General features: G+C 48.7%; 1 long non-coding RNA gene, 1 other non-coding gene and 1 pseudogene across 5 annotated transcripts in view; 2 read left to right on the plus strand and 1 right to left on the minus strand.

Moving 5' to 3' along the window:
* The first annotated feature begins 1,144 nt into the window (after positions 1-1,144).
* Positions 1,145-2,757, plus strand: LOC112857061 (regucalcin pseudogene; annotated as a pseudogene).
* A 13,101-nt stretch (positions 2,758-15,858) lies between these two features.
* Positions 15,859-15,930, minus strand: TRNAW-CCA (transfer RNA tryptophan (anticodon CCA)). Its single transcript has one exon. It is a non-coding gene; the product is annotated as a tRNA-Trp (tRNA).
* A 7,372-nt stretch (positions 15,931-23,302) lies between these two features.
* Positions 23,303-25,799, plus strand: part of LOC147574068 (uncharacterized) — a 69,877-nt gene continuing 67,380 nt past the window's right edge. For 2 of the 4 annotated variants that reach the window (XR_015243893.1, XR_015243894.1), the window contains exon 1: positions 23,303-24,095. This is a non-coding gene — a long non-coding RNA (uncharacterized LOC147574068). The remainder of the gene's footprint in view (positions 24,096-25,799) is intronic. The other 2 variants (XR_015243896.1, XR_015243895.1) reach the window with 1 other exon arrangement.

Consider the following 25,799-nt stretch of genomic DNA (forward strand, 5'->3'; position numbering starts at 1 on the left):
GCGGAGCTCAAACTCACAAACTGCGATACCGTGTCCCAAGGCAAGAGTCTGACGCTTAACCGGCCGAGCCACCCAGGTGGCCCGGAAACCGATGCATTTCAGACAAGAGAAGGAGGTTAAACTGCAGAACTGTTCCCACGTCAGACTTCAGAGATGGATTGTCAAATAAGGAAACACTACAGGTATTTAAAGAGGAAACAAATAAAGTCAAGATCTCCAAGGTTACCAAGTCTGTCCGTGACGCTAAGTCAATGAATAAATAAATTTCACATGAAAATCATATCCATAAAGTTGGTGACACGTCTTCAGACGTCGGCATTACAAAAGTCGAGGGGCAGGATTTTAGGTCAGGAAGTATACAACTTAGAGGACTCAGGTCTCCCTGATCTGGGGAATCCAAGTGTTTGGTTTCTGATTTGCTCCTGCCTACAAGATGTCCCGGATGCACTTGCCATGTTAGCAAAGTACCAGCCTTGCTTCCCTCAGGAACGTGAATCTGGGAGCCCTGATGGATATGCCTGAGCCCCCCCTCCCTCGGGCTCCTCCCTAGCCATCCCTGGTCCAGTTTGGATGACCCTGTCACACTGAGGAAAACAGTCTAACAGATCTGATACAGACAGCTTTCTTCTTCTTCTTCTTGCTTATATGGCTGATCTTGCCTTCGTCCTTGGAAGTCAGATGTTTCAGGAGAATCTGAGAGCAGATCTTCCTTCAAGTTCTCCTGACCCTGCTGGGCCCTTTATTCACATGCGTCCTCAGCTCAGCAAAACTGGCTTCACTTGATGAGGAAACCACCACCCACAGAGTCACTGGCCCCCAGTTCTCACAAACTCTGATGCCCCTGACTCCAAGGTTCCTTGTGTTTTTCACCATATCCCCTTAATGTCTTCTTGTGGGGTTTGTGAAGGTGAACAGGCTCTTTAGCTAACTGGGGTGCTGTTTTTGGAACGTAGGTAAACTGTGTTTTAAGCATCTATGATGCTTCGAGAGGCTTTGAATGTATTTTACGCCATGGTGGTGGTCCTGTGTCTCAGCACTTACAGAAGAAGGGAAAGTGGATTTTGATCTTAAATCAAGAGTCAGACTCTCGACCAGCTGAGCCATCCAGGCGCCCCCACCCTATCATCTTAAAAGTAAAATTTAAATGGTAGAACCTCATCTCACCTACAGTGGGAAAGCCAGCATCCTTCCCAATACTATCTTCAAAAAGGCCTTCACGGTAGGTTGGAGAACCAGGGTTGGTGATTGATTCAGGCTAACCGGGGGCCACCCCTTGAAACAGGATGGAGTACAGGCTGTGGCGGAGAAAGAGGTGTGGGCAACGATCCATTAAAAAGCACTGTGGTTGAGCCAGCTCTCCGAGGGCCACCAGCACCAAGATCTCCCCCGTGACGATGTCTTCCATTAAGATTAAGTGCGTTTTGGGGGCACCTGGGTGGCTCGGTCGATGGAGCCTGATCGATGGATCAGGTCACGATCTCACAGTTCGTGGGTTCGAGCCCCGCCTCAGGCTCTGTGCTGACCGCTTGCTGGGAGCCTGGAACCTGCTTCAGATTCTGTGTCTCCTTCTCTCTCTGCCCCTCCCCCTGCTCACGCTTCGTCTCACTCTGTTTCTCAAAAATAAATAAATGTAAAAAAAAATTAAAAAAAAAAAAAAGATTAAGTGTGTTTTGCCCATGTACGGCCGGTACGACCAATCTCCAGGGTGGGAGGAGGCGTCCAACGCTCTGGTCTTTGTAGAGATTTCTGCAAAAGAGTTTTGCTGGTGGGACTCGCTCAGCAAGCAAGCACAGCAAGTGATCGTGGATGCCCTGTCAGCTCTGTGGCCCTTCGCCAGTCGGGGGGCTATATGGCCACAGTCGGAACAAAGTTCTGTGCTTTGAACTGGGAAGATCAGTCAGCAGTTGTCCTGACCACAGTAAAGACAAGAAGAGCAAGGTGGATCCTGATGGGAGAGATTTAGCTGGCACCGTGGCTGAGGAAACAGCCCCAGAAGTTCTGGATGGCACCAGGGGCCCCTGTAGCTCCTCCTTCCTGACCGTGGGAAAGCCCTTGGGCCACGTGGACATCTCCAACGGATCGGGTGGATCCCTGGACCATAAAATCTTCTATCACATTGGCAGCCTGTCCTCCGTGGATGCCTTTGACTGTGACCTGCAGACAGGAAAGATCTCCAACCGCAGAAGCGTTTACAAGCTGGAAGAAGAAGAGCAAATTCCAGATGGGATGTGTATGGATGCTGAGAGGGAGCTCTGGGTGGCCTGTTAACATTGGAGGAAGAGTGATTCGCATAGATCCTGAGACAGGGGAAAGACTCCAAATCCTGAAGTTGGCCTGTTGATAAAACAACTTGCGGGGCGCCTGGGTGGCGCAGTCGGTTGGGCGTCCGACTTCAGCCAGGTCACGATCTCGCGGTCCGGGAGTTCGAGCCCCGCGTCGGGCTCTGGGCTGATGGCTCAGAGCCTGGAGCCTGTTTCCAATTCTGTGTCTCCCTCTCTCTCTGCCCCTCCCCCGTTCATGCTCTGTCTCTCTCTGTCCCAAAAATAAATAAAACGTTGAAAAAAAAAAATTAAAAAAAAAAACAAAAAAACAAAAAAAAAACAACTTGCTGCTCCGGAAGGAGGGACTAGTCTGAAATGTAGGCGACCTGTGCCGGGATGGAATGGACCCCAAGGGTCTATTGCAGCAGCCGGAAGCTGGTGGGATTTTCAAGATAACTGGCCTGGGGGGGTCAGAGGAACTCCTCCCTATCCCTAGGCAGGCTTTCTTTCTTACTGGAGGAAATTTTTCTCTCTCTTTTTTTTTAATGTTTCTTTTTGAGAGAGCAGGGGAGGGGCAGAGAGAAAAGGGGGACAGAAGATCTGAAGCAGGCTCTGTGCTAACAGCAGCGAGCTGGGTACGGGGCTCGAACCCACAAACCATGAGATCGTGACCTGAAACAAAGGCGGAGGCTTAACCAACTGAGCCACACAGGCACCCTGAACTAGAGGAACTTTTGAAGATATGTAGAAAAGTCTACAGCCGAGGGCGCCTGGGTGGCTCAGTCCGTTGAGGGTCTGACTTCGGCTCGGGTCTGACCTCACCATTTGTGAGTTCGCGCAACAAACCTTTGACACATGTGCTCAGCGGAAGCCCGTGTTCCTGTCCAAGAGAGCAGGGGACTACTTGTTGCCACCTTGGGCTGGGAGCACTGCCCCCTCAGGTGCAGCCACACATACCTCGACGGGTAATTCCTCCCTGCCCCGCTCACCGTGGCCTGACGCAGCACCCTGAGATTTTAGGCCCAGTTGGCCATCGCACAAACGTGTGGCCACAATCCCTTATGACCACGACCAGCAAACTCCAGGCAAGGCCAGAGGCTGACACCTGGGCTGGCTGCTGCCACGACATGAGCTCAGGGCGTTGGTCACTCATAGAGCCGCGCCTTGCTCAGCCACAAAGGAGCTCAAGCCCCCCAACCTGGCCAGGAGCTCCGACTCAGGGCTCCCCGGGGGTGCAGGGCACAGCTGGTCTGGGGCTGGATTTGGAGGCTAAAAGGAGACACCCTAGGTTCTGGTTTGAGACAGCCTAAGCCAAGCTAACTCAGTTCCCCGCGAAAGGAGACCTTTGGACTCTGAAAGAGGCAACATCGCCGAGGGGAAGGGGCCCCCAGTCTGTAAATCAGAAGACCTGGGTTCTAGCCTTGCCATTGCCATTTCCTGGCTGCGTGACCACAGACCAGCCACCTCACCTTGAATTTTAATGTCCTTGCACTAAACGATGAGAATTAATTCTGAGCGGGTCTATTTCCATAAACTTATTGAGAGGGTCAAAGGGAAAAATGTGTGTAAAAGCACGGCGTGAACTCTACTGAAGGAGGCCACTGTGAGCCATTCTCCTCCTTAGAGATTATCTAGAATGCTCTGCGCACCCTTTATGACTATCAAGGTAAACGGTCCTCTCTTTTCTTTCTTGAACATCTTCAGTGATGGGGACCTCATGATTTGTATCGGTTTCCCGGGCTGCTGTAACCAGTTGCCAAATCTTAGTGGTTTAAACAACACAAGTGTTCAGGTGCCTGGGTGGCTCAGTCGGTTAAGCATCAGACTTTGGCTCAGGTTATGATCTCCCAGTCCATGGGTTTGAGCCCTGCATCTGGCTCTTTTGCTGATAGCCCAGAGCCTGAGTCTGCTTTGGATTCTGTGTCTCCCTCTGTCTGATCCTCTTCTGCTCATGCTCACTCGCGCTCTCTCTCTCTCTCAAAAATAAATAAATGTTAAAAAATTATAAACAACACAAATGTACTGGGGCGCCTGGGTGGCTCAGTCAGTTGAGCATCTGGGCTCAGGTCATGATCTCGTGGTTCGTGGGTTCGAGCCCCACAGTTGGGCTCTGTGCTGACAGCTCAGAGCCTGCAGCCTGCTTCGGATTCTGTATCTCCCTCTCTCTCTGCCCCTGCACTGCTCACACACTGATTTTCTCTCTCTCAAAAATAAAAGTAGACATTAAAAAAAGAAGAAGAAGAAGAAGAGGGAGGTTCTTCACTATACTGAGACATGATATAAAATCACACACCACAGTCCTAATTCTGCTGACTTCTCTGTTTGCCACGTGATAGCTCTGGAATAATCTGAGGTAAGCATATCTTTTCTGTCCCCACCAAAATTCACAGGTTGAAGCTCTAGTGACTGTATTTGAAGGTACGGCCCTTAGGAAGTCGTTAAAGTGGGGTGCCCCAGTGGCTCAGTCGTTCAAGCGTCCAAGTCTGGATTTCGGCTCAAGTCAGGTTCGTGAGATCTAGCCCTGTGTTGGGTTCTGTGCTGACAGCATGGAGCCTGCTTGAGATTCTCTCTCTTCCTCTCTCTCTTCCCCTCCCCCACTCTCTCTCTCTCTCGCTCTCAAAATAAATAAATATTTTTTTCTTTAAAGAAAAGGAAGTAATTAAAGTTAAATGAGTTCATAAAGGTAGGGTCCTTTTTTTATTTTATTTTATTTTTTTTAATGTTTTTATTTATTTTTGAGACAGAGAGAGACAGAGCATGAGCGGGGAAGGGGCAGAGAGAGAGGGAGGCACAGAACCGGAAGCAGGCTCCAGGCTGTGAGCCGTCAGCACAGAACCCGACGCGGGGCTCGAACTCACAGACTGTGAGGTCGTGACCTGAGCTGAAGTCGGACGCTTAACCAACTGAGCCACCCAGGCGCCCCTAAAGGTGGGGTCCTAATCTGACTGGGGCCCTTATAAGAAGGTCACATGCATCAGAGGAAAGGCCGTGTGAGGACACAGCAAGATGGCCACCATCTAAAAGCCACGAAGAGGGTCCTCACCAGGAGGTGAGTCAGCCGACACCAGATCTGGGGCTTCCAGCATCCAGAACTGAGAGAAAATAAATTTCTGGTTTTAAGACTCCCAGTCTATGGTATTTTGTTATGGTAGCCCGAGCTGACTAATACAACCACCGTAAAAATGGCACATCATTACCCATAAGTTGATAGGATGGCATTTTCTGTTTTGTAATAGCATTAGCCACTGCCGTATTCCGGAGCGCGGCTAAGTGCTTTCATCCATAGCCTCGTCATCCTCACAGCAATCCTAGAGGGGTTATGAGTTTCCTTAGACGGGGTAATCTAGGTTCGATGGCTAAGTAACTTGTCCAAGGGTAAGCGGCCACTAAGGGGGCAGAAAGGGGACTGCAAATGATTTCTGCCTGACTCCAGGGACAGCGGGGAAAATAAAAGGTCATAATTTAATACCAGATCATTAAGAGACAGGAGTACCCAGCAAACGCATTGTTTGACCCCAGGAACAAAACACGATAAACGCACAAGTTCCGTACCTTTCAGATGTGGGGGCTCAGAAAGGGCGGCTATCATCTCTAAATTGTCAGGAGCAGCCTCGATCCAAGAGTTTGTGAAATTTCTACATTTATAGTGATTCCGGTACTTTTGTTTTCTAAGATGCCTCAAATCTATTTAATCTAGGATGCTAGGGCCGACGGGCCTGCCAGTCACCTGGAGATCTTCCCGAAATGCAGACCGGGGCCGGTCTGAGGCCGCATTTGGACTTGTCGAAAAGACTGGGCGGCAGAGGACCACGAGGGGGTAACAAGGTCGGAGAGACCTAAGTGCCGAGAGTGCTAATGCCGGGTGGGTTGTGATGAGTAGCCACTGAAATCCTTGCGTTCAACACCCCGGATAACTAGGTCTCAGAGGGTGACGAACTAGCCCAAGATCCTAGGGAATTTAGAGCGAGAGCTGGAAAGTCAGGATCCTTAGACTAATCAGAATATAAAAAGAGCATTGTCCAATATCACCCAAACCGGACCAAACCAAAAAAACAAAAACAAAACAACAAAAAAACACAAACAGAAACAAAAAAACCCACAAAGAACCCCCACCAAAAAACCCAACCACACAAAAACGCAATATAGACCTTATTATTCCTTATTATCATTCACAGGTAAGAAAACTGAGGCCAATGTAAAAGCAATTGGTCAAACTAGGATTTGAGTATAATACGTCTAACTTCAAAGCTTATTCTTTCCACCAAGACACACACATTTTGTCTATTTCAAAGCATCTGAGACCAGACATCATGCATGATCTTCCAAACGCAAAGGACTCAAGCCTCAATCAACCAAAAACTATCCCTGTTTTTCAAAATTAAAAAAACAATTAGGTCTGTTTCAAATATTTTCATTTTTCTCACCTTCAAATTCTATTTATAGGACTTGCTAAACATGGAATTTGAAGAGTTACAAAGTATCTCAGTGAGAAAAGTGAGACAATTAAATAGAATATGGAGGCATGTGATGCTTATAATATATAATATAAACAACTAAAAATAATACAAAGCATATAAAACAAAAATACTACCTGCTCTCTGTGCTGCTATCCTAGCTGTGTAGTAATGAAGTCATTTGGGAAAATTTCTTTTCATCCCTTTGCATAGATGCCATCTGTGAGTTGGTCTGGAGGCTTCCGTTGGGTTGGCTTGGATCAGTGATTTCTGGCCCAGCTCTCCCAGGGAGGGGAGAGAGAGAGAGGGAGACACAGAACCTGAAGCAGGCTCCAGGCTCTGAGCCATCAGCACAGAGCCCGATGTGGGACTTGAACCCACAAACCGTGAGATCATGACCTGAGCTGAAGTCAGCAGCTTAACCGACTGAGCCAACCAGTTGGGTGTAACAGCTTCTGAAGTGCCGAATAAACAAGCAATCTGACCATTGCAAGCTCTGTTAACAGAACTTGTAATGCAGGGGTGCCTGTGGACTCCTGATTTCAGCTCACAGTTTGTGGGATGGAGCCCCACATCTGGCTCTGTGCCGACAGTGTGGAACCTGCTTGGGATCCTCTCTCCCTCTCTCTTTCTTTAAAAAAAAAAAAAAAAAAAAAAAATTTTTAACATTTGTTTACTTCTTTGAGAGAGGTGAGACAGAGTGCAAGCGGAGGAGGGGCAGAGAGAGAGGGAAACACAGAATCCAAATCTGAAGCAGGCTCCAGGCTCTGAGCTGTCAGCACAGAGCCCGATGTGGGGCTCGAACTTGTGAACTGTGAGATCATGACCTGAGCCCAAGTACGCTGCTTAACGCACGGAGCCACGCGGGCGCCCTCTCCCACGCGGGCGCCCTCTCCTCTCCCCCCCACCCCCCCCCCCCCCACCTCGCATGTGCACAAGCACGCCTGGGTGTCCTCTATCTCAAAATAAACAAACATTAAAACACACACACAACTTGTAATACATCTGTGTTGTTTGCATCAGCGCTGAGCATTAATATGAATCATAGTGATAAATTAATCCCCAAGAAAAATTAACCAGACCCCTAAGGTCTCAGGAATTAAGCCGTTTTCATTTTCAACGTACATTTGCGTTTTCGTGGAGAGAAGTATGACAGGGTCGTAAATAAAAGCCTTTCAGCACGAGAGTATATCACATTATCCTACATCTGCAGGGAGAAGAATGGAAATGCAAAGAGAAAAGGGGAAACGTGCAAAATTTCTAACTGGTGAGCAAGAATCTGTTCTCGCATTTTTAAAATGCACCATAGTACCGAATCATGGCGGTGTTTACACTTCACGGGCTATATTTAAAAATGATGTACCTGCTTAATTTAACACGGCACTATTTATAACATGCCCGCTCTTGCAACGACTTTACATGATAATAAAAGCGTTAGATGCCCAGCTGAAAATGTGCAAGGGGTACCTCGCTTTCCAGAAAAAAAATGTAACGGTGCTCAAACAAAAAAAGCTTAGTACTCCCCACGTTAGAGGGAAAAAAGAAGTTCCAAGTTCACCGCCCAGTTTTTCCTTGGGCTTGCCACTTGCGCCCTCTGCTGGTGAGCTATGTCCTAAGAAGGCGGCCGGTCTCTGTGGTCTCTGCGTTCCCAACGATGGTGAAAATCTCCCGCCCTGGGGGCCCTGACAAGAGCCAGGCTGCCTGCGGTTGCCACCGCGGCCCAAGGGGTGAGGATTTGCACGATCTGGTCACAGCATACAGAACACGAAATCACAGGGTCCGATAGGCAGCAGAACGCTCTCGCGTCCAAGTGCTGAACTTATGGGACCTTTCCTTTTACTAATCGATCTAATGAGGAATTTCTGGCCTTGGGTATAGTAATAACGTTGTAATAATAATATTCATATAAATAAATACCCAACACCACTGTCTATAGTGTTTACTATGTGCCAGTCGCCGTTTGAAGCACTCTCCATAAATTCACTCACTGAACCTTCTCATTTCCCCTACGAGGTAGGAACCGTTATGGGTCCCATTTTCCAGATGAGGGTGTTGGGCAGTGAGCGGGGAAATAGACTGTTCAAGTCATACAACTGATCAGAGACCGAGCCAGGATTTAGACCCAAGCTTCCCCCCCCCCCCCCCCCGCCCCCCAGCCCCATTTGGTACACTTGCCACGGTGCATTGTGGGAAAATGAGAAACACAGGCACAAAGACAAAACAGAAACCTGTCATCTTGCCGCCCAGAGACGATCACTGCGAATGTTTCAGCGCGTTCCTTTCCAGTCCTGTGCGTGAGTGTGTGTGGGTCTGCCACTCTGTTTGGTACAGGTGAGACCTTCTAGTTCTGTGATGTGCTTAGGACACTCAAAAATATATCCGGGTTTGTCGCTGTCACTTTTGTCCCTATTCTTCGCCACTGTCAGTTCTGTGTATCCCCGTGGAGATGAAGTAAGCACACGTCGCTCTGTTGCTTTCCGACATTCAGCTTCTAGAGTTCTCCCCACTAAGGGCAGCTCAGGGGAATGAGGGTGTAGGGACCTCTTCACACCTTGCAGCGTGTCCCTGGGCTGAGGTCACCTCTTGAGGAAGCATCAAGTTCAGATGCTTGGGGAGGAAACAGAATGCAGGCTCCCTGCTGAATTCTCAAAGCTTTGGCCACTCGTGTTGTGTCTCCCGAAGGAGCAGACTCTGTTGCCCCAGGAATATTCCATCTCTCTGGAGCCAAGGACGATGGGATGCAGTCGTGAGTCCTCTGGAGAGTCCTGCCAGGGTGTCTGAGCCTGGGGCCTGCAGACCTGGGGGGGGGGGGGGCACAATGCTTACCAGCATTTGGGACAGAGAGGGTCACCTGGTGGGGGCTGTGAACTTCCACTGAGGCCACAGGTGGGAATGGCCCTGCAGGGAGGCAGCTGGGGGATAAACGGCCTTTGAGAGACTGAATATACAAATGGACCAAGGCCAGGCCATATATAAAAGTAGAACTCTAGGGGCACCTGGCTGGCTCAGTTGGTACAGCATGCAACTCTTGACCTCCTGAGTTCGAGCCCCATGTCGGGCACAGGGATTACTTAAGAAAGCGAAAACAAAAAACCCCAGTAGAACTGTAACTCCCAATCTGCAGCAGCCCGCCCAGGAAACCAACCCCTTGTGACGGTAACCAGCCCGGGAAGACAGCCTGCTGTAAGTGGGACTTGTAGAAAGTCAGGCTGCTATCTCCGGTAACGATCCAGTAAGTCAAACAATAACCTCTATGGCAAATAGCCCCAAATGCCCAGGACTTGATTAACAACAGACAGCCTCCCTGATTTGTGTCCCTGCCTCCAACTTAGGACCAGCCAGGGAAAAGCAAATGTTCACCCCTGACCAATCACACGGGATGCCCCAGTTCTAGGTAGCTTCCCCAGCCAAAGCTCTCCCGGCCACCACCCGCCCGCCTCTGGGTCTCTGCCAACGCACGGTGCTGGTGGCTGACTCCCTTCTATGGCAAGTTCAGAATAAATGGCCTTGGCTTTTCTCGTTTGGCTGGTCTTTGCTTATGTCCATTCTGCTTCCTGTCTTCCTCCAGTCGGTCCTCCACATCGGCCAAACTCAGCTGGAAGCCAGAGGGCGAGGGTCACATTGATGGGGTCCACAGAGGAGTCACCTGGAGGGTCCTATGCCGGGTCAGACTCACAGGTGGGCTATAAATGGGCACATAGTAAATGGGACACCCACGGGAGAAGTCATGTTAGGACAAGGTCTGGGACAGTGGGTCATACACACGACATACAGAAGTCACGCGTGGAATCACATGGGGGGCCTCCAGGGGACCCCTGTGTGCTCCAACCATCCCCATACAAGCCACCGCCAGGGGCATCCCATCCCAGAGCTCTTGCATATTGATGTCAGAGATTTTGTTCTAGAAACCTGCTCTTTGCTTGGCCCGGGTCCTTCAGTCTGTGAGGCTATTTATTGAGTCCTGCCTGCCCAACACCAGGCCCTTATCAACTTTCTGTCCACACGCTTTCTGTATCCTCAAGGAGTACACCATTCATCGATACTAAGAACTTTTTTTTGACTAGATAATATACTCATATTGTGGCAAAAAAAATCTAAACAACATAAAAGTGAATGTGAAATGTTTTGGTTCCTATGTCTACCCTTTCCACCTTATTCCTTCTAACTGGTCTTTGGTTGATTTTGTTGGTTTCCGTACATTAATTTTGCACCTCACTATCTTACTGACTTCTCTTTTTGTCTTTCATAATTTCCCAGCTGAGGCCTTTAGGTTTTCTGTCATGCAATCATATCATCTGCAAACAGTGGTCATTTTATCTCCTTCTTTGCAGTGTCCATAACTCCAATTTTTTTCCGATTGCCTAAGTGTCTGGTTTTTGTCTTTGCTCTATGACATAATTTACAAGTGGTTTTCTTTTAAGTTTATTTATGTTGAGAGAGAGACAGAGCTCAAGCAGGGAAGGGGAAGAGAGAGAGGGAGACACAGAATCCGAAGCAGGCTCCAGGCTCCAAGCTGTCAGCACAGAGCCCGCTGCGGGGCTCGAACTCACGGACCGCGAGATCGTGACCTGAGCCAAAATCAAGAGTCAGGTGTTAACTGACTGATCCACCCAGACACCCCACAAGTGTTTTTAAATATCCTCATTTTAGTGTGCTTTTCCTTGTTGATTTCTAAATTCATTGTAATTCGGTCAGAGAAAGTGACTTGAATGATACCTATGCTTTGGAGTTTGTTGAGATTGACTTCATGGTCGAGAAAGCGATCACGTTTATATGAAATGTTTCATGTGAACTCAAGAACATTGTTCTCCATTTGTTGTATGCAGAGTTCTCTCTCTATCCCTTTGACCAAACTTGCTTATTATTCAGATCTCGATATCTTTAGCTGATTTTTTTGGACTGCATAATCAATTACCTCTACTCTCTTAGTGATTACCCTACACTTTTTTTTTTTCAACGTTTATTTACTTTTGGGACAGAGAGAGACAGAGCATGAACGGGGGAGGGGCAGAGAGAGAGGGAGACACAGACTCGGAAGCAGGCTCCAGGCTCTGAGCCATCAGCCCAGCGCCCGACGCGGGGCTCGAACTCCCGGATCGCGAGATCGTGACCTGGCTGAAGTCGGACGCTTAACCGACTGCGCCACCCAGGCGCCCCGTACCCTACACTTTAATATAACGTGGTTTCCGGTTAATAAGTATCCTTCCTTTCAAAAAATAGAAACTTTAACGGCTTTACTCCCAGACTAAATTTACTCTGGCTTGCATGTTATTCTTGCCCAGTATCGTACTTCTATTTTGCAAGTCCACACATTTTTGATTTTTAAAAAAATATTTATTTTTAGGAGAGTGCAAGCAAAGGAGGGGCAGAGAGAGGGACAGAGGATCTGAAGCAGGCTGTGCACTGATAGGCTGACAGCAGTGAGCCCGAGGTGGGGCACGAACTCACAACCAGCGAGATCATGACCTGAACTGAAACCAGCTGCTTGACCAACTGAGCCACCCAGGCACTCTATTCCTTGTGCTATTTTTATTGTTTCCACACGGTCAAGGTTTGCTGGCTATACCCACGTGTTTACCATTTCCTTTGCTCACTGGGTCCTTGTTGCATCTCAGACCTTGTGTCTGGGATTGCTTTCCTTCTCCCTGAAGTACCCCCTTCAGAGAGTCCTTTGGGGAGGGATGCTGGTGCTTTCATTTGCTTGAAAATGTCTCTATATTCTTTTTTTTTTTTGTAAGATTTTATTTTTAATTTTTTTAAACGTTTATTTATTTTTGAGACAGAGAGAGACAGAGCATGAATGGGGGAGGGTCAGAGAGAGGGAGACACAGAATCTGAAACAGGCCAGGCTCTGAGCTGTCAGCGCAGAGCCCGATGCGGGGCTCGAACTCACGGACTGCGAGATCATGACCTGAGCTGATGATGCTTAACCGACTGAGCCACCCAGGCGCCCCTAAGTAATCTCTCTACCCCACGTGGGGCTTGAGGTTACAACCCCAAGATGAAGAGTTGGCTTCACCAACAGAGCCAGCCAGGTGCCCGAAAATGTCTCTATTCTTGAAAGATAACTTCCCAATCGTATAATTCTAGGCTGGCAATTGTTTTTATTTTAGTGCTTTGGAATTAATAGTGCACTTCTGCTTTCATGGTCACTGCTAAGAATTCAGCTTCAGTCCAGCTCTTACTTTTTTCTTGTAGGTAATTGGTTTTTAAAAAAAAAAAAATTTTTTTTTAACGTTTATTTATTTTTGAGACAGAGAGAGACAGAGCATGAATGGGGGAGGGTCAGAGAGAGAGAGGGAGACACAGAATCTGAAACAGGCTCCAGGCTCCGAGCTGTCAGCACAGAGCCCGACGCGGGGCTCGAACTCACGGACCGCGAGATCATGACCTGAGCCGAAGTCGGCCACTTAACCGACTGGGCCACCCAGGCGCCCCGGTAATTGTTTTTTTTTAATCCCCTGGTTGTTTTTAAAAAAATCTTTCCTCTCGATATTGGGCAGTTTCCTTATTTTGTATGCAGGCATGGATTTTTTTTCCTTATCATGCTTAGGAGGCATAGTGCTTCTTGAGAGTGAGGACTCATGTCTCGTATCAATTCTGAAAAGTTAGTAGCTACCATTCCTCCAAATACTACCGCTCCCCTACCGTCTCTTTATGTCCCTCAGGGAACTCCATTTAGGCTGAGATTAGACATTTTCATTCTATCCTCAATATCGCTTTATTCCCCCCCCCCCCCCATCTTTTGTATCTTTTTCTGTTTGCCTTCGGTGTAATTTCTTTAATTCTGCCTTTGTAGTCGTTATCCATTGCTATACGGGAAATTAACCCCAAGACTTGGCATCTTAACATTTATTATCTCACATAGTTTTTTTTTTTTAATTTTTTTAAATGTTTTAATTTATTTCTGAGACAGAGAGAGACAGAGCATGAGCAGGGGAGGGGCAGAGAGAGAGGGAGACACAGAATCCAAAGCAGGCTCCAGGCTCTGAGCCATCAGCACAGAGCCTGACGCGGGGCCCGAACCCATAAGCTGTGAGATCATGACCTGAGCTGAAGTCGGGCCCTCAATCGACTGAGCCACCCAGGCGCCCCTATCTCACATAGTTTCTGAGGGTCAGAAATTCGAGTGTGGCTTAGCTGCTTGGTTCTGATTCAGGGTCTCGCGTAAAAGTAGACCTGAAATGCTGGCTGGGGCGCACTCATCGAGAACTTGACTGGGGATTACTCATGAGGCTATTGGCTGGAGACTTCAACTCTTCATCAAGTGAACCTCTCTGTAGCACATCATGAGGGTTCTTGCAACCTGGCAACTGGCCAACTGGCTTTCCCAGAGCAAGGGATCCAGAGAGAGGCAAGAAACCACAGTTCTTTTATGACCAAGTGCCCAAACTCACACACCGTAACGTCTACTTTTTTCCTACTTGTTAGATGAAGGGCATTAAGTTCAGCCCATACTCAAGGAGAAGAGAATTAGGCATCACCTTTTGAAGGGAATGTCAAGATTTACAAACGTATTTTGAACCGCCAAAATATTTTATTTCATTCTTATTTTTTAGCTCTGTCTAATCTGCTAGATAACACACCCATGTATTTCTAAAATCGAATATTCACTCTTTCATTTCTGGAATTTTCTTTTTTGGTATTTGAAACATACCAAATCGTTTTTATTGTCTCTTGTTAATTTCTTAGGCCACTCTTTTGCTTTACTTATTTGTTTGTTTGTTTATATGTTAGAGAGAGAGCATGTTAGTGCAGGAGAGGGGCAGAGCGAGAGAGACTGAACCTCAAGCATGCTCCACACTCAACACGGGTCTCGATCCCTCAATCCTGGGATCATAACCTGAACTGAAATCAAGAGTTGGACACTCAACCAACCGAGCCACCCAGGCGCCCTAGTCCTTTCGTTTTCAAAAGATTAAACCCACCCATCGTGCATTCTGTATCTGAGAATCCCCATATCCGAAGTCTGTGGATCTGATTTTGCTGGTTCTTACGCAGAAGGACTTCTCTTTTGATTTATTTAAAATAAAATGCGAGTGTATTTGGACTGGCACTTTACGTGTGCGAAAAGTAGAAGGCCTGGTTTGAGAATGTATTTCTTTCAGAGAGAATATACCCCTGCCAGCTTGCTGTGGGTCCTAGTAACCCAGGAAATTATAAACTAATGTTTTGACTTGCACGTTTGGGTCTCTGCAGGCAGAGTGAATTCCGACCGAAACCCAGGTTTGCTATTAGACTCCATGTACTCTCCAACCAGATTTAATTAATGTTAACGTTTGGGTATGCTTGTTAAAAAAGAAAAAAGAAGAAAGAAAAGTAAGACTGTCCTCCATCCCTCCTACCTCCTCATTCCCCAGAAGTAACCACTCTCCTCCAGTCGGTGTGAATAATTCCCATCCACATTTTAACAAGGATACATAGCATCATTAACATATACAGTATGTGTTGAAATATTTAGGCAACTGCTTTTTTTTTTCCCTCTATGCATCCCTTTACTGGTGGACAGGTAACACTCTTTTGTTTTTGTTTTGTTTGTAACTATTAACAAACCGTATCGAGGTGAATACCCAGGCCTTACGGCTATAGCCAGATCCACCGAGCTTCTGAGCGTGGGGAACATTTGCGGCGGAAAGAGCCGGTCAGGACACGCAAGGAGACACCTGCAGAAGGCACCAGACCTTGGGACAAGGGCCCCCTTTCTGGACGAGAGGCCCCTGCAGGTGTGAATTCAATCTTCCGGCAGGTGGCGTTCCCAGGGGGCCCAAGCGCGTTGGGGAGGGGGAGGGGGAGGGGGAGGAGACGCGGCTTTGCAGAGGCGAGGGTGGGGTGGGTGGAGGATGGGGGTTGGTAACCCCGGGCGCCCGCGACCAACGGAGGCGGGGGTGGCAGGGCGGCCGCCAGGGCGCAGGGGAGGTCACTCGGAGCTTGTCGCCGCGCCTCCTGTCGGCCGCCGCAAGGAACCTCTGCCTCTCGCAGTCGCATTTATAAACCCCGTATTCGCGATGCGAGGAAAAAGAGCAGCGGGGTTTTCCGCCCGTTGGCAGTGTGACAGCGCTCGCCGGAGGCCGGATTTCTCCCTTCACGGCTTTTGCGGCGCTTCCTGCGGCCCTCCGTGGTTGGCGAGGGAAAAAAGGCGACCGTGACCCCGACGTGACTTGAACACGCAACCTTCTGATCTGGAGTCAGACGCGCTACCATTGCGCCACGAGGTCACAGCGAGCAGACGACTCTGCGTCGCTAAAGACCTCGCCGCGCCGGCACGGTCCCGCGGCTGGGAACACCTAGGCTCCGAGACGCGGTCCCCCCGGCGCGCGTCCGAGGGGAGGAGCTCGAGCGGCCCGCTCCTCGGCTTCCGGGAAGCCGGCGCTCGGCGGCTTCCGAGCCCGGGCCGGGCGCCGCGGCGGCGGGGACGCGGCCGTGGGGGCCGGGCGGGGGGCGGCGGGGCGGCGGGGGGTGTGGAGGGGGAGATCGGAGGCGGCCGGGGTGGGGGCGGGAGCGGCTCCCGAATTCCGCGGGGCGGACTCGCCAGGCCCTCCGGCCGCCGCGCGGAAAATGGCGGCGGCCGCCGCGGCGCGGGTTCGAGGACGCTGCTCCCGGTGGCCGCGACCCGGCGGGGCCGGGGCGGGGGAAGGAAGACGGGGCGCCCCCCCACCCCCAAGCCGGGACTGTCCTGTGAACTGTAAAAGGAAACATCTTCTTTGAGGAGGGTCAGCACAGTATCTGGAAGAGAGCATCAGAGCCGCTGAAAACGCCGCCATCCAGAGACCGCCACTGCTGACGCTCGTGTGCATTTCTTTTTGCAGAGTTTTACCGGCTGTGTGTGATCCCCAGTATGTTTTTGACCTTTGACTCGATGAATGGAACGCAGAGCGAAAAGTAGCCGCACGTTTGCACGCAGTGTAAATCCTTGCTTGTCTGGCGCCCGGATCGAGACAGGGAACATCAGCATCCCCCTTCCGGTCACTTCAGATTCATTTTTGAGATGGGATTTTATGGCACATAACAGTTTGTCAGTTTCCTCGCTTGTCGTCATCTTGTCCGCGTATTTTAGTTAATGTTTTCTCCTACCATGATTTTAAGGGGCTCATGGTCCACCTCTTGGGAGTCTTAAGTCCCTGCTTTTGGACAGTACTTTTTCCCCCCTTTATTAAGAAAAATAAGACTATTAAGTGAGTAAGCTCTTGAAATTAAAAAAAAAAAAAAGCCATTAGTAATATACACCACTATCCTTGTCTAGGAACATGAAACATCAATCAATTCTAAATATGACACCCACAGGGCCTGGTGTTTTTCAGAGAAGGAACGACCTGGAATGGGCCTCACTATAGGAGGGAAAGAGGAACGGTGTCTGGGGCTCTCAGTGAAGCCAGTGGGGGTGAAGGGCATCTCACCATCCTGGTTATTCAGCTAAGACCCCCCCCCCCCCCCCCAGAGGTTCTCCATGTCAAATGGGATAGGAGTCTTGGCATGTGCTTGTGGCCAGGTGTGAGCATAGTGGGCATTTTAACATTGAGTCCTGAGGCAGCCTGCCAAGGGTGTCAGAGAAGCAGAGACCAGAAGGTTCTATCGATGTCGCCAGGGCCAGGCACGAGTCAGCCCCAGGTTACTGATTACATCTACAGATATCCAGACGGGAGTCACTTCCTTATTGCTTTTGATGGCCCCGGGGTGAATTGTAACTGGGAAGGAATGTCAGCTAGGGAGTGGTGGAAACAGCTTGGCCTTGGCCACAAGGCAAAGTCACTGAGAGGAGAAGCCAGTGCCTTTTCCACCGAGGCCAAGAGTCCAGAATCTACTGGAAGAAATGCTTCACACCCAAGGCAAGACCAGAGACACTCTGGAATCACCCTGCTCAGATTTTTGGATACACCTGTCGTGTCCCCGCCCTCCTGGGGACCAGGATGTGGAACCAACGGCAAGTTTTTCTAAACTACAGTGTGGTAATGCAATCAGACGAAGGGACTAAAGAGATTTGGGCAGATATAATTAAAGGGTCCTTTTAAAAGTTAGACGCCTGCTTGCCAGGGCCAACTAAAGTGATGGGAGTGAGGCAGTTATGCTGATGTGCAGGGCTGAAGCCTCTTGTGTACAATTTTGATACTTTGTGTATCTTGCGTTTTTTGCATTAGATTTTATATATTGCATTATTCTTTTTTTTTTTATTTTTTTTTAACGTTTATTTATTTTTGGGACAGAGAGAGACAGAGCATGAACGGGGGAGGGTCAGAGAGAGGGAGACACAGAATCCGAAACAGGCTCCAGGCTCTGAGCTGTCAGCCCAGAGCCCGACGCAGGGCTCGAACTCACGGACCGCGAGATCGTGACCTGAGCCGAAGTCAGTCGCCCAACCGACTGAGCCACCCAGGCGCCCCTATATTGCATTATTCTTAAATTTATCTTGACTGCTGAGTTTTTTTGGAGCCACCCACACTTGTATTTTGCATGGGCGGGGGTGGGGGGGGTGGGGGATGCCTCACTTGCCTCACCATCATCCCAGCCTGCAGCTCACTGAAATTCTGTGACTGCCCAGAAATCACACAGAACTGTTTTTTCTTTTTTTACCTTAGAACCAAACCCTATTAAAACACACACACACACGCACACACACACACGCACACACACACACACAAAACTTCTGTTTAAAAATACAGAAAATTTCAAAATTACGCAACAGTCATTGTCCAGTTAAACACAAAAAGAAGGTAATCGCCAACATTAGCAAGATGTGGGGAAAACGGTGAATATTTAGAATTCACGAAATACTGGAACAGAATGTAAACTGATACTAGCTATTTGGGTTGTAATGTAGCAAATGCTTCTGTCCAGGCATTTCTTCTTCTAGAGAATATGCACTAAAAGAAACAGTAGTCAGTAAAGTGTCTGACTTTTGATTTTGGCTCAGGTCATGATCTCTTGGTTCCTGACATCGAGCCTCACATCCGGCTCTGTGCTGACAGTACAGAGCCTGCTTAGGATTCTCTGTCCCTCTCTCTCTGCCCCTCCCCTGCTCTCTCTCAAAAAATAAATGAACATTAAAAAAATAAAATGAAGTTAAGGGTGAATGCAATGATGGACCTTCAAGATTGTTCTCATCAGAACTGTGTTTGTAATAATGAAGCACCAGGAGCCATCTTGACTGCTCTCTTGTTCAAGTTCAGCCTGGATTTACAAAGGAGGCAGGGAAGCTGGCCCTGGAGTGAGTGAATACACAGGGACACTTGACTAAAAGGATGTGGCAGCGAGAACTCTAGAAATAACTGCTATGGAGAAGGAAGGCTGCAGAAATTATAGCAAGGGCTGCCTCACCCCTGAGAAAAACATGTTAACTTTGGCTTCTCCGTCTCTGCTTCATGTGGCATCATCTCAGACCCAGGCAATTGCTCTTAGAAAAACTTTTTACTTGGCTTCTATTTTCCAAAGGGCTGAAAACATTTCAACTCTCCAAAGCCCATCAAAGGCATCCTAGATCTTTCTGATCTACACATTCCTTTTCCAGCAAATGCCAACCGGGACCTGAACACTGAGAGAAGGGTAATACTCTGTGGAGTGGGTGTCCTCTCTGTAACGCAGCTCTGGGGAACAGCCTCATCGCAGGCTGGGTTCTTGGGGGTGACACCTGTGAAAGGAAACGGGAGGAAGCCGACCCGGAGGAGGGTGGGGGGAGCTGTCAGGTGGCGATATAGACCTGCCAACCTGTGGGGTGGCTCAGGACAAAAACTGCCTGGCGGAGGAACCCCGGGTCACGGGTCAGGGCCACTCCGGGAGGAGTGCAAACTGTAGCGGCCAAAAGCTAACAGCTGGAGGCTGTCTGCTTGCTTCTCCACTCTTCCGAAGGAAAAACACCCTGGAAACTGGTAGAACATTTAAATTTTCACTGGGAGCCAGGGTGGCGTAATCCAGGACCTTAGCCTCCTGATTAACTGACAGTAAGTAAAGGCCACTCCTAAATCAGTGATGGGAGATGGAACTTGAGTCCGGTGGCTGCTGAGAGGCAAAAACACTGCAGATTTGGGGCAGGGGGATGGAGGGGGGAACTTTAGGCTTTTTTTTTTTTTTTTTTTTTTTTTTTACTTTAGGCATTTTTTTAAGGCATTTCAATTTTCGTGGTAATTTTCTTTTATGCCAGATTTTCATTCTCTTTTTTTTTCTTTTATTTTGAGAGAGAGAAAACGAGCGGGGGAGGAGCAGAGAGGGAGACAGAATCCCAAGCAGGGTTCACAGTATGAGCCCAGAGCTGGACGCAGGGCTCAAACTCGTGAACCCGTGAGATCACGACCTGAGTCAAAATCGAGTCGGACGAGGAGGTGGTTCAGGTGACACCAGGGAAATTTGGCTCACTAGTCAGGTCTTGATTTTTTTTTTTTTTTTTAAGTAAGCTCTGTGCCCTTCATGGGACTTAAACTCACGACCCTGAGATCAAGCGTCGCATGCTGTACTGTCCGAGCCAGCCAGGCGCCCCTGGGCTTCAATATTTTTCAATGGTTTCATTAAAAGTTTGCCACATTTTTTCATGGCCAGAGGGGACTGGGGCAGCATGGATACCCTTTACATTGGAGAAATGGAATTCCGGAAGCTGGAAGGTTTATGTCTGTTGGCGTATCAGCTGTGGGTGCTGTCTAGCTAGTCCCTATGTGACAATAAACGTGACTTTCTCAGTTTGTCTTTGCCCCATGTGACCATGTGGGCTGCACTTGTCTCTGGAGATGTTTTCCAGCCTCATTTTACTAAACCCAAAGGCCCTGCTTACTGATGCTCACCAGGTGCACCTGAGTGGCTCAGTCGGTTGCGTGTCTGACTTTGGTTCAGGCCATGATCTCACAGTTTGTAAGTTCAAGCCCCACACCTGGCTTGCTATTGTCTATGCAGAGCCCACTCCAGATCCTCTGTCCCCCTCTCTCTGCCCCTCTCCCGCGTGTGCTCTCTCAAAAATAAGTAAAATGTTAAAAAAAAAAAAATGCTGACCAAATGCATCTGACGGAAACTGAGGCTTAGTGAGTAGGGGCTACGCGCAGAGATCGGCCTCACTGGCAGGCACGGCCCTGTCGTTCCGTCAACGGCAAGATGAAGACGCTGTCTTTTTCGGACTACAACAGAGCTCTTCTTTTTTTTTTTTTTTTTTTTTTTTTTTTTAATTTTTTTTTCAACGTTTATTTATTTTTGGGACAGAGAGAGACAGAGCATGAACGGGCGAGGGGCAGAGAGAGAGGGAGACACAGAATCGGAAACAGGCTCCAGGCTCTGAGCCATCAGCCCAGAGCCCGACGCGGGGCTCGAACTCACGGACCATGAGATCGCGACCTGGTTGAAGTCGGACGCTTAACCGACTGCGCCACCCAGGCGCCCCACAACAGAGCTCTTCTAATATGGGGTATAGTTTGTGACTGTAAAAAGGAGAGACTTGTTCCTATTATCAGAATTTAATGGTGGAGTTGAAATGTCTTCAGTGACACAGACAAAGACCAGGGTCACTGTGAGGAGATCCACTCGACCAAGGAGTGAGCAAGTATACGAAGGTGGCTGGGGGTCAGGACAGAGGTTCCAGTCCTGCTGTCCTTGCCACCTGCCAACTGTGTGACGTCGGACAGGTCACCCAACTTTGCTTTGCCATAGAGACCTCAGCTCTAAACTGGGAGCAGGAGAACTCATCTCAAAGGGGTTGTTGTTAAGGATTCAGCAAAGCAATGCTCTACCAAGAGATTCCAGACAGAAGTGTTTGGTTCCTAATATTAAGCGTGACTACTAGGCTTCCACAGACGTGTCAGAATGGAGAACTTGGGTGCGTACAGAGCTGACCAGCATGGAAGGAGATGTAATTTAACTTAGCTCTGGGTTCTCTGTAAGCATGAGCAGGAGCTGAGCTTGCTGTTAATACTTACTGTGGCATCATCTAAGCCAGAAGACAGCTATGGTCCTGGCCCCTTTTCCCACTTTACATTCTCAGATTGGTTTTCTCTAATACATATTGTTCTCGTTCTCTGAGTAGGCTCTAACGGACTCCGGTCAAGTCACTTCAGTTGCAGGCTCCGAATATCCACAGTGTAAACTTCCTGTGTTATTGGATGGATATGTCACCACATATTGGGGAATCGTCACCACAAAATGTTTCATAAACCTACTCTGAGTGGTCTGGAAACTCACCTCGTATGTTATCAGTTACTTTTCCTGAGGGCCTACTATGTCTCTGGTGCTATAGTAGCTATTTGATATTTTACTTGGCTTCACCTTTACAACGAATCTGCTCTTGAATTCTTCTGTTGTACAACTTTACCTTCTTTGGTGGTCTTTATCATTTTTTCTTGTTTTGTCGTATATGCGACAACTTCCTTTAAAGAGCCTTCTGCTGGTCCCCCTCTGTTCCCCCCTAAGAGGTTTTCTGCTTTGGGCTTCCATTCATATTTTGACAGTATTATAAAGCCTCTTGCGTTAAAAAATTTTTTTTAACGTTTATTTTTGAGACAGAGACAGAGCACGAACGGGGGAGGGTCAGAGAGAGGGAGACAGAATCTGAAACAGGCTCCAGGCTCTGCGCTGTCAGCACAGAGCCCGACGCAAGGCTCGGACACGCGGGGCTGGAACTCACTGACCGCGAGATCATGACCGGAGCCGAAATCGGCCGCTTAACCGACTGAGCCACCCAGGTGACCCAAGCCGCTTGCATTTTTATGGAGATGGTTTTGAACATTTAATCCGTTGTCCGGTCCATTGATATCTTCTCTTTCTGAAGGGACATTTTCCCGAGAATAATATAGTAATAGAGACTCCCAAAACATTTCAAGAAATTCTGGCCCAGGACTTAGGTTCCCCATCTCCCCCAGGATAACAATTAGCCAAGCAATCCACGGGTTCCTTAAGAGACGGACCTGTACTCTCCACACCTTTCTAAGCACTGCTTTGAGGTTCTGATGTTTCTTAGCCAGCACGGGCTCAAAAAGGCAACCTGTCTGCTCTATGAACACTTGTAGCCACTCTCAAGACCTAGTTCCTCGTTCCCTATTTTGATTTTCCTCTATAGGGCATGACCCTTATTTTCGTTCTTATACCCTCAACTCAGTTTCTTCGATAGATGTTTCCAAAGATTAAATGGGTTTCAGACCAAATTTGTTCTAGAGGCTCTAGAGTTGTCCAGCTGGCCAGTGGCCTGCACCGAGGACTTCTGTGCCTTCGCCCGAAGACATCGTGTGGCATGGGGGCACGGCCACGAGGGAGGGAAGCAACAGGTGCTGCACGAGCGAGGCTGGGGGCTTGGAGCGGAGGCAGTGGTGGGCCCGGGAGTCGAGTCCGGATGGGTGATGGCCGAGGATGGGGCAAGTAAATCCGAGGTCTGAGGTTGGGCCCGAGTCCCCGGAGGCGCGACAGACCAACGATGCCAGCTCAACAGAGCGGGTGCGGAGGGCCTAGAGAGCTGGGTCCTACCGTCGGGAGCCGAGACACCGACCGCCTCTCTGCCCGCCCCCTTAAGCCCAGGGTTGGACCTGCGCCTGGGCTTTTAGCCCCATCCCGCGCCCGCCGAGCCAATCGGCGGCTGAGGTTCCACGCGCGTCACAATGGGCGTCTGTGACGTCGAGGGGGGGGGGGGTCACCTCGCCACGTGACCCCACCCCCGGAAGTCCTTCACGAAATTCCTCCTCCTGAGTCCTGGTACTTTTCAGCGGCCTCCTTCCTCTCATCCCATCATCCCACACGTCCTCCATCCGTTCAGAATCCGATGTCGGTCCCCGGCCCGTCTTTACGCCACCGCGGGAAGAGGAAAACTCCTCGAACCCCCTGTACCAGCGCCAAGCTGCCTGTCCCGGGGCTGCTTCCCCGACGCCCAGGGCGCGGGTTGAGTCGGAACCCGGACGCCGGCTAGAATTCCCGAATCCGAGGGGACCTCCGCCTCTGCCTCGCTGGGCTCTGACCACGCCCCTTCCTAAGCCCCGCCCAGGGCTTGCGGGGAGGTTTCCGTGGCGACAGTAAACAACACTCAAGAGCTGCGGGAGCCACCGCAGCCCTGCTCCCCCAACCCACGCTCCTGCAAATAAGGTGATCGAGAATGATAGCGAAGTTGTTATGAACTGAAACCGGGACACATGGGGGCCCAGGTGGGGGCCAGGCCTGGGAGGGCCAGCCTGGGGGTCCAGGACACGTGGGCTGTGGTGCCAGGGTCTGCAACCCCCGGAAGAGGCAGCAGCAACTGGAGAACCAGGGATTGAGATCTAAGGGAGCAGACGTGCAGGTGGAGCCGGATGTTGCGTGGGCCCAGGCAGCAGAGGTGGGATAAGACACCGGGAGCAAGAGGGACTCGTTCAAGCAAGACCTTGTAGTGTTTTCCTAGGAAGGAGCAGGCAACCTGCCCGGGCGGGGGCTCTCCCAGGCTAGGAGTATGAGCGGCGGACAAGTAAGCATTGCGTGCTGGAGGGGGTAGGGGGTGGGGAAGGGGATAGATTTGTTTTTACATCCACAGAGTTTAAATTAAAGGCTAAATAGTTCTAGAATCCTGTATTAAAACAGCACCCCAGACCCCCCCAGTCCATTTCTTTCTCTCGCGGGAAGCCATTTTCAGAGTTTTGTGCTTCTTTCTTTGTTTCTGTGCACCCCATGTTTATTTCACCTTCTGTTGTCTTGCCTTCTGCCTGAGCTGTGGGATCTGTGCGTGTGCCTCCTATTTACAAAGGGGATGGCTCCGTTAAGTTAAATATTTTGATGACAAGTTTTGATCATAGTTTTCATTCCCTCTGACATCTTGTTTTCGTGAGCTAGACAAACTTTGTTTTTACTCATAGTTTCTTTGTGTAGATCTTGTGCTGGTTACTTTTTTTAACTTTTGTTTTTTTAAGTTTATTTTGAGAGAGAGAGTGTGTATGTGAGCGGGGGAGGGGCAGAGAGAGAGAGAGAGAGAGAGAGAGAGATAACCCCAGAAAGCAGTGCTGAGCTCCTTGGAAGCGAGGGGGCGGGGGTCGGTCCCATCAACCAGGAGATCATTACCTGAGCCGAAATTCAGAGTCCGTGGCTTGACCACTGAGTCACCAAGGCGCCCCTGGTTTCTTTTAAATATTTTTGTATTGGGTAAATTCTCCTGAAAGGGCTTCTTTGCCAGGGACTTTTTCCTTCTCATGAAAAAAAAAGAGACATGATATATTACAGCTATGTGTCTTATATGGTAGCCTCTGGCTACTATATTGTGGTATTTCAATATAAATGTATTCACACCTCGACGATATTGTTTTTCAATTCATGAACATGAGTTATCTTTCCATTCTTGTACGTCTGCTTTCATTTCTTTCAGCAATGTTCTGTAGTTTTCAGTGTACAAATCTTTTTGCCTTCTTGGTTAAGTTTATACCTAAATATTGTATTCTTTTTGATGCTGTTGTAAATGGAATTGTCTTCTTAATTTCCTTTTGGGATTGTGCATCGTTAGTATATAGAAATGCAATAGATTTTTGTGTGTTGATTTTGTATCTTATTACTTTGCTGAATTCATGTATTCTAAGTTTGTGTGTGTATTCTTAAGGATTTTCAACATATAAGATCATGTCATTTGTGGTTTTACTTCTTCCTTTCCCATTTGAATGCTCTTGTTTCTTTTTCGTGCCCAATTTCTCTGGCTAGTATTACATTGAATAGAAGTGGAGAGAGTGGGCATCCTTGCCTTGTTCCTGATGTTGGAGGAAAAGCTTTCAGTCTTTTGTCATTGAGCATGTTCACTGTGGGTTTTTATAATATATGACTCTTATTGTGTTGAAAGGGGATTGAATTGGTCAGATGTTTACTCTGTATCCATTGAGATGATCATGTGTTTTTAGTCCTTTATTCTGTTAATGTGCCATATTACACAGAGTGATTTTCGAATGTTGAACCATTCTTGCATTCCAGGAATAAACTCCATTTGGGCATTTTGTGTAATACTTTAAATATACTGCTGAATTCAGTTTGCTAGTATTTTGTTGAGGATTTTTACATCAATGTTTATTAGAGATATTTTGGTCTGTAGTTTGTTTGTTTTTTTTCTTACAGTATCTTTGTCTGGCTTTGGTATTAGGACAACGCTGGCCTCGTAGAATGAGTTAGGATGCGTTCCCTCCTCTTCAGCTCTTTAAGA

This window comes from Puma concolor, chromosome E1 (genome assembly GCF_028749965.1).
Source record: "Puma concolor isolate L17-30 chromosome E1, mPumCon1.1.hap2, whole genome shotgun sequence".
Classification (NCBI taxonomy): Eukaryota; Metazoa; Chordata; class Mammalia; order Carnivora; family Felidae; genus Puma; species Puma concolor.